The sequence below is a fragment of the Astatotilapia calliptera genome, chromosome 2 (assembly GCF_964374335.1).
Source record: "Astatotilapia calliptera chromosome 2, fAstCal68.1, whole genome shotgun sequence".
NCBI lineage: Eukaryota > Metazoa > Chordata > Actinopteri > Cichliformes > Cichlidae > Astatotilapia > Astatotilapia calliptera.
In genome coordinates this window covers 30,613,769-30,621,993 of record NC_137423.1, presented here as the reverse complement: position 1 = coordinate 30,621,993, position 8,225 = coordinate 30,613,769, and the positions used below count along the sequence as shown (strand labels likewise).

Here is an 8,225-nt window from a genome sequence, read left to right as displayed (position 1 = left end):
TCTGTTCTTGCTTCTGGATGTCACAAGTATGCCCTGTGACTGTCTTTCATACTGCTTACTAGAGTTAAACTCAGTGTACCAGTTTTTCTACCATATCCACTCATTACTTTATATTCTAGCTTCGGTACAAAAAAAAAAAAAGAAAGCAGCTCATTCACTTTCTCATAGTTATGTTTTTGTTACATTTCTCTGTCAATCCCTCAGGCTGTGCAAGTTCCCTGAATAGCACTGTTGTATTCATAATGACCTTTGAATGCCAAAATAAGAAATTTCACCACATGGTTGTTTCAAATGTAAACAGTATTTCTATATATAAGTCTATATATCTGTTGAGTTTGTAATCAGGTAGCGGAGGCCAAGTCTGGGTTCAACACTTTATTTCAGGCTTTACAGCAGCACTCCATCTTTTTTACCTCTCTCTACTTTCTTCTTCTCCCCTCTCTCTTACCCAGCCTCATTAGCGGCCCCCCTGGTCTGACAGGGTAACAGCATGTGCTAATTTTCTTCCTTTATTATAGAACCTTGTAAACACAACATCCCCCCTTTTCTCAAATAATACTCTCTCCCTTGCAGCACAACATGAAACATTCGACAGCCTTTTACTTTTGAGGCAATTAGTAACTTCAGAACAGTATTATATATATCCTGATAAAAGAACTGTAATGGCAAAGTAAACGTGCCCCAGATCAACCCTGAATCAAAAGGAACAACCGTGTGCCTTCTTCTCAGCTTATCAGAAGTCACAGCTGGAATTAAAGAGAGGTAATGAAACTCAAATGCACTTTCCATTCAGTCATTTCTCACATCTGCATATTTCTCCTTTCTTTTTACCTCTGAACTATTTCATAACAAAGTCTTTTTTCCATCTTGGTGGTTGTCTGTCCCTCTGCAGGGTGGGACGTGTAGCTGTCTGTGCTGAGCTGATGTTTTCCGCCTCTGTATCAGCTCTTTGCGTGTGTTGAGTTCTCTGGGACGAGTGAGAGATGCGCTGCATTCCATCTTCTCCCATCGCCGAGGATGAAAGAACTCTCACCCATCTGCTGCTGTACCTCCAGCGGCTTGGTGTATTGTGGCTCTCCTTTTCCCACATGGAATGGCATACTCTCACTGAAGCACCCACAGTCACTTTAGTAGGTTTAGCACCTCTCTGTCTGTATAAAGTGCACTTCTTTTCTGTGTCAATTAGAGGTGGGAATCACCATACATCCCACGATACGATATTATTGCAATTTTTTAAAAATATTTTGCGATATTCAGATTCTGTACATAAAGGTAAACTTAATCAATATTCATTTTATCTAATAACAAAGTCTCACACTCAGTTTTATTGTTGACAAACTGAACGGTTTGTATTACAGTCTAGTCCAACTTAACTGAATGCAACCATCTGGTACAATTATAGCTATTCTGAACTATGCATTTTATGAAAACTATGCAGCCCATTCAGCAACTGAAGAATTTGAAAGTAAATGAAAACAAAATATAATTTTACATTAAATAAAAAAGTTTTAAACTTAATTAAAATAAAACATGTCTTAAATTAAAATAAGTAAACTGTCATGTTTATTGCTGCCAAAATAAAAAGTTAAACACATTTGGACAGTGTCAGGATTCTTGCTCAGAAAAAGGAGCTGATCAACGTGCTCTGAAGTCAGAGCATGTTCCAATCCACAAAAACTTTTTTTGTAACAAAATATCGATTTCTGCTGTCCCTGTATCGATACATTATTAGCAAACAAAATATCACGATACTACACAGTATCGATTTTTTCCTCCACCCCTAGTGTCAATGTCACTTTGGATCTGATGTGGTCATATTGTCCAGCATCCTTCGGTGGTGGCAGAATGTTGAGTTTAGTCCGCAGAGATTTGGGAACGATCAGCCGTGTTCCTCTAAATATCAGCGGTGACTCTGCTGCCAGTTCATGTCGGACCAGGAAGTAGGGTTTGACATCATCTGGTAAGGATTTGCTTTCTTTCGGCCAGCCCGAAAGAACGATCTGTCTTAGTTTTGTTAATTCAGGATAGTCTTCACATTCTGCTTTGAAGTCTGCCAGTGGAAGCGCTGTTAGCTGAGGAGAAATTTCAGCACTCTCTGTGATTAAGTCCTGTTCAGAGTCTTCACTTGTGTTTGTGGTATGCAGGGTAACACGAGACATACAGTCAGCTATAACATTTTGGCTTCCTGGACAGTACTCTAAGTCATACTGGAAACATCAGTCTGGCTGACCAACGTGCCATCCTCATGCCAGCTCTGTTCATCCCCTTAGTACTTAACAGGGTGGTGAGGGCCTGGTGATCAGTTCTCAGAGTAAATCTAGGTCCCCATATGTACATCCTCCATCTTTCGACAGCCCATACGCAGGCGAGGGCTTCTTTTTCAATTGTTGAATATTTCCTCTCAGCTGGGGACAGGGTGCGGGAACCAAACGCAACAACCCGTTCCTCATTGTTTGAGTTCATCTAGGTCAGAACAGCTCCAAGACCAATCTGACACATCAGCGGTGATGAACGTTGGCAGATCTGGGGTCCGTTCTTCGTACCTCGCTTACTACATCCAAGATCAAATGACACATCCAAGATCAAATCATCGCGCTAACTTTGAGCTCGCTATTCCGGTTCTCCGAACACATCTGTTGTTGACGATTAGTATAGCTGGATGAAGTAATGTGAGATCACTGGGTGGCTTAACAGGGCTACGCATCGATAGTAGAAACATTGATCGGCAACCCTTTGATTGGTCGGCGAAAAGGTCGGTATTTTTCGGCAGCAGAGCAAGGACTCTTGATTGAGGGATTTCAGGAGTTTCAGAGTTTAATTAAAACGCAAGGGAACACTGCAAAGGCTGCAAAAGCAAGGAGAGAGGGCTGGCAGAAAGTTGCTGACAAATTAAACTTGTAAGTAATTTAATAATAACAATAATAATGGATTGGATTTATATAGCGCTTTTCAAGGCACCCAAAGCGCTTTACAATACCATTATTCATTCACTCTCACATTCACACACTGGTGGAAGCAGCTACGGTTGTAGCCACAGCTGCCCTGGGACAGACTGACAGAAGCCAGACTGCCATATCGCGCCACCGGCCCCTCTGGCCAACACCAGTAGGCGGTAGGGTAAATTTATTATATTATATTACATTATATCCTCTTTCACATTAGAGCCACAACAGGACCCACTAGAACATGGGAACAAGTAAAAGTGAAATATAAGAATATTCTACAGAATGGTAATATTTATCACTTATATTGCTTTTAGTCTCTTGAAAAGAGACCCTGAAATAATCTGTTTGTTTGTTTATAACAGCAACCAAGAAAAGTGCAGAGCACAAAAAGACAGGTGGTGGTCCTGCACCCCCTCGTCAACAAGTTGGTTAAGTAAATAATACCCTCACGGGAAAATCGATATCTCTCTATGATCACACTGTCGCGCTGAGCTAAAGGATCCTGTCTATCCCGCAATATACGCTGAATTCTGAAAACTCTCCTTATCAATCTTGCACCTTCCGCAATGGGTGGCTCGCGTATAAGGACAGGACATGGCTGCGACAGACTTCCCAAATCCACCTTCGCTTTTATAGCCGTGGTCTCTCATCTTGATTACATGAAGTAATTTACAATTACTACTCTAAAATATGAATTACATCTGTAATAATCAAATACATGAAATAGAATGATTAACTCATTCACTGCCATTGACGTCTATAGCCGTCAATGGCAGTGAATGAGTCAATGGGTTTAACTCATTCACTGCCAATGGCTGGCAGTGAATGAGTTAATAGTACATTTCCCTTTTTTTAGGAAATGACCTGTATGTATCTGTATGGAATCAATAAAAGGATCAAGTACTGCATTATCTTTAGTTACATTGATAATATTTATTTATGGTAAAACAGTGGTAAAATATCGCTGTTGCTTTCGTATAAATGAAGCGGACATACCTGAGTGGCCGCGATCTAATCCTGTTTACATAAAGTAAGCCTGCTCCCGAGCAGGTTTATGTTTACGGATCTGTTGCTATGACAGCAAGTCCCGGATGAGCTTTGGAGAACCGAACGATCCAAGATCACGCGAAATTGTCAACAATCAAATCCAGCTAACTTACTTAGCGAGGTACGAAGAACGGACCCCTGGGTTGAAGATTGCCAGTGCTGGGCTTTTTAGTAGCATTTCCTTCAGTTTGTTGACGCTTTCATTTGCTGTATCAGTCCATTGAAGTTCAGCCGTCTGACTTGTCCGAAGTAGCTCATGAAGTGATTCAACCACAGTTGCATAGTTTGGTAGGAATTTGCTGAACCACAAAGTCAAGCCTAAGAAGGAATGAAGAGCAGCCATTTCCTTTGGTGCAGGGCCTTTGGCAATGGCAGTCAGGTGGTCTGGGCCGGGGCTCAGGCCATCCTTGGAAACGACGAGTCCCAAGAACGGAATAGATGTCTGTCCAAATTGGGGCTGGGACAACGCGTCGACGTAATCGATTACGTCGACGCGTCGATGCTTCGTCACTTTCAAAAAAAGACATGGCGGCAGCGAGTAGCGGAATCATGAGTGAGGCAGTTGCAATCAACTTAAATCACTCCACCCGAACACGCAGTTCTACAGTATGGGGATATTTTAACAGAAAAGGAAGTGATTCAGTCGTTTGCCGGCTTTGTGAGGTGGAAATGGCCTATCATAAAAGCACGACGGCTATGCACCAGCACCTCAAACGACTGCATCCAGGAGCAGCTTCTGCAAAGGACAAACCACCGTAAGTTTTCAACTTTTTTACTAACGCTAGTTTTTACTCGTTAATTCATCCAGACACCCCCCCCCCCCCCCCCCCCCCACGTGGACATACACTCGCTCATAGACACAGATAAACACCCAACCTCCGTAAATGCAAAACTCATTTAAGCTGCTTAGCAGTAACATATAGCAGCTGCTGTTTAGTTGTTATTGTTTTTTTGGTTTGTGGCCCATGCTGGCAAAATGAGTCGGAATGCACGCAGGCTGATTATCAGAATCGGCGAAAGACAAAAATGTGAGACAGCGAATTGGCCGCAGGAAAAATGTTAACAATGATAATGCACCACCTGCTAAACGTAGCCGTCGTGGACACTATTACAACATTGTTAAAGTGCTTGCAAAAGCAAAATGACAATGAACTCTTGATTTGTCAAATTTAATGTGTTTCATCCTATTTGAACGCTGTTTTTATACATAATGCTTCTCCAGCTTGAACTTATAGGTCAAAAGTTATGCCATCTAATGACTAGAAAGCAGTGCACCAGTAAAGGTGCCATCAGCTATGGCTGTTTAAACGTTATCTTTTCCAGCCATCATGATTACTGCATATCATATGTTCAACATTGGGGATTATTATTAACCTCTTACTGTTATGCTATGAAAGCACATGGCATAACAGTATGTGTGTGTATATCTATCTATCTATCTATCTATCTATCTATCTATCTATCTCAACCAGATCCTTATCAAATTATTTTGATATTATGCTTTCCATATAATTATTTAGTAATTATTCAAATTCATCTGTGTGCTGTGTGTGATTTATGATTTCAGGAATAAACAGAAAAGTCTGGAGGACTACTGTCAGAGAAGAAGTACACCATGCACCCCCCAGGAGGTGGCTGTACTTACTGAGAGCGTCTTATCTATGATTTTAAAAGACAAGAGACCACTTGCTGTGGGTGAGGGATTCAAAGAAATGCTGACCACTTTCCAACCAGGTTACACTCTGCCGTCTAAGCGTCATTTTACAAGCATGATGAAGAGAAAGTATGAAACTTCAGTGGAGAAACTAAGGAATGAACTAAAAAAAAAGCCACATCCAAAATCTCCCTTACCACTGATGCTTGAACAAGTCTGGTCACAGAGTCCTACTTAGGGGTAACTTGTCATTTCATTATTTGTTCAAAGACGCCATTGCTGCTGTTTGTATATTATTAATTTTTTGCTATGATTTCCTTTGTTATATTTGTTTTTCGTTAGATTAATTGATGCATCGAAAAATTAATCGCTAGATTCATCGATTAGGAAAATAATCGTTTTGCCCAGCCCTAGTCCAAATCAACTTTTGTTGAAGTTGATCTGCAGACCGACATCCTTCAGGCGTTGGGAGGACAGCCTGTAACCGTTCATCATGCTCTTCTCTGAAATGTCCATACACTATTATGTCATATTATGTCTCCTCTTTTAGGACTGTTTGCATCATCTTTTGGAAGGCAGAAGGGGCTGAAGCAAGTCCAAATGGGACTCTCGTAAACTGGAAGAGTCCTTCATGGGTTATGAATGCTGTGAGGCTTTGGCTATCAGGGTGAAGAGGCAGTTGGTGATAAGCTGAACTTAAATCAATCTGGCTAACATGTGTAGCCCCAGCCAGCTGTGCAAACAAATCCTCCATGTGAGGAAGAGGGTAACAGTCCATGATCACACTCTTGTTAGGTTCACACAGATCCACACAAAGTCTTAAGTCTCCCTTATTTTTTCTTCCAACCACTAGAGGACTCACCCATTCAGCTGCATCCACTGGTTCGATGATGCCTGCTTGGAGTAGACGTTTCAATTCAGCTGACACCTCACGTATCTGAGTGGTAGACGCTGCAGTTTTTGACGAACCGGCTGTACTGTCTTGTTCACTTGACCTTTGTGGATGAACCCTTTAACAGCTCCGAGATGATGGGAAGAAGAAGAATCAATGTTATTCACCATGCATGTTTGTTTACTGGCTGGTGATCCTCTTGCAGGATCCTCTCCTTTGTTGATGACTTTTCCAGCAATGATATCAATGTTAAGTGCTTTATTTAAGTCCAACCCCAGAAAAGGTGATCCATCTTTAACTATGAAGAATGATCCTGGGACTTTTCTGTCATTGTTTGCAATCCTCACTGAAGCCTGTAGGCAGCCAATGACAGGCAAGTCACCTTTTGCATAAGTGACAAGCTTAACTTTCGGTTCAGTCAAAGCACAGGGTGCAAAATGTTCTTTGTAGATGGCTTCTGGAAGGATAGATACTGAAGCTCCTGTATCCACAATTAACTGCAGAACCTCAGAGTTTCCCTGTGGTGTTTCAATGTTCATTTTGCATATAATCTTATCACATGATGCAGTCATTGGTTTGTGATCATCAACACATAAAACTGTAAACTTGGGAACAACTACTTCCCTGACCACTGCTACAGCTGATTTACAAACTCTGGCGAAGTGCCCTTTTTTGTTGCGATCATGGCTCAAGAGTTGGGAGTTCGCCTTGTAATCGGAAGGTTGCCAGTTCGAGCCCCGGCTCCGACAGTCTCGATCGTTGTGTCCTTGGGCAAGACACTTGACCTGTTGCCTACTGGTGGTGGTCAGAGGGCCTGATGGCGCCAGTGTCCGGCACCCTCGCCTCTGTCAGTGCGCCCCAGGGTGGCTGTGGCTACAATGTAGCTGCCATCACCAGTGTGTGAATTTGTGTGTGAATGGGTGGATGACTGGATGTGTAAAGCGCTTTGGGGTCCCTAGTAAAGCGCTATACAAATACAGGCCATTTATTTTTACCATTTACATTTTACTTTTGCTGCTGGACAGTTTTTATCATTAGCCAGGTGTTTCTCGGATCCACATCTGAAACAATGACGCTGTTCCTCTTTATCACTTGCCTTTTTGTGCCATTCTTTAGATGTAGGTCTCCGAGCTTGAGCTGGTCGCGTTCCTCTTTTTCCCCGAAGACGTGTGTCCTTCACCTCTACAGCTTGTACTGCAGCAGTCTGGGCTGTGGGCGCAGAAGAGAGGAGTGTAGCATTCTTGACCGCAGCCTCCACCTGAAACGCAAGTAACTACCTTGTCCAATGTAAGGTCCTCCTCCAGCAGCAATTTATCTTTAACAACACTGAGATTAGCATTAGCAACAAGCTGATCCCGAATCATTTCACCCTCCATTATTCCAAAACCACATGGCACAGCTAACGCTCTGAGGGCGGAAACATACTAGGTCACAGTTTCATCAGCCCGCTGAACTCGCTGTCTGAATGTGTGCCTGCATGCCACTACATTCACTTTAGGGGCAAAGTGGTTTTCAAGCGCAGTCATGGCGTCAGCAAACGTTGTACCTTGATTCGGCAGTGTGTAGAACAGTCGTTGTCCCTCTGGTCCCAAGCAATAATAAGACGGCTCGTCGTCTCGCCTCCGGCCATGCATCTCCCGTAGCATTTATCACTAGCATGTAGTTCTCAAAGAATTTGCGCCACGTC

General features: G+C 42.5%; 1 long non-coding RNA gene across 1 annotated transcript; it reads right to left on the bottom strand.

The window, feature by feature from the left end:
* Positions 1–360: 360 nt before the first annotated feature.
* On the bottom strand, positions 361–8,225 carry LOC145420120 (uncharacterized). Its single transcript, XR_013901424.1, has 3 exons — positions 8,085–8,225; positions 6,509–7,747; positions 361–4,728 (listed from the first exon to the last, which is right to left on the bottom strand). It is a non-coding gene; the product is annotated as an uncharacterized LOC145420120 (long non-coding RNA).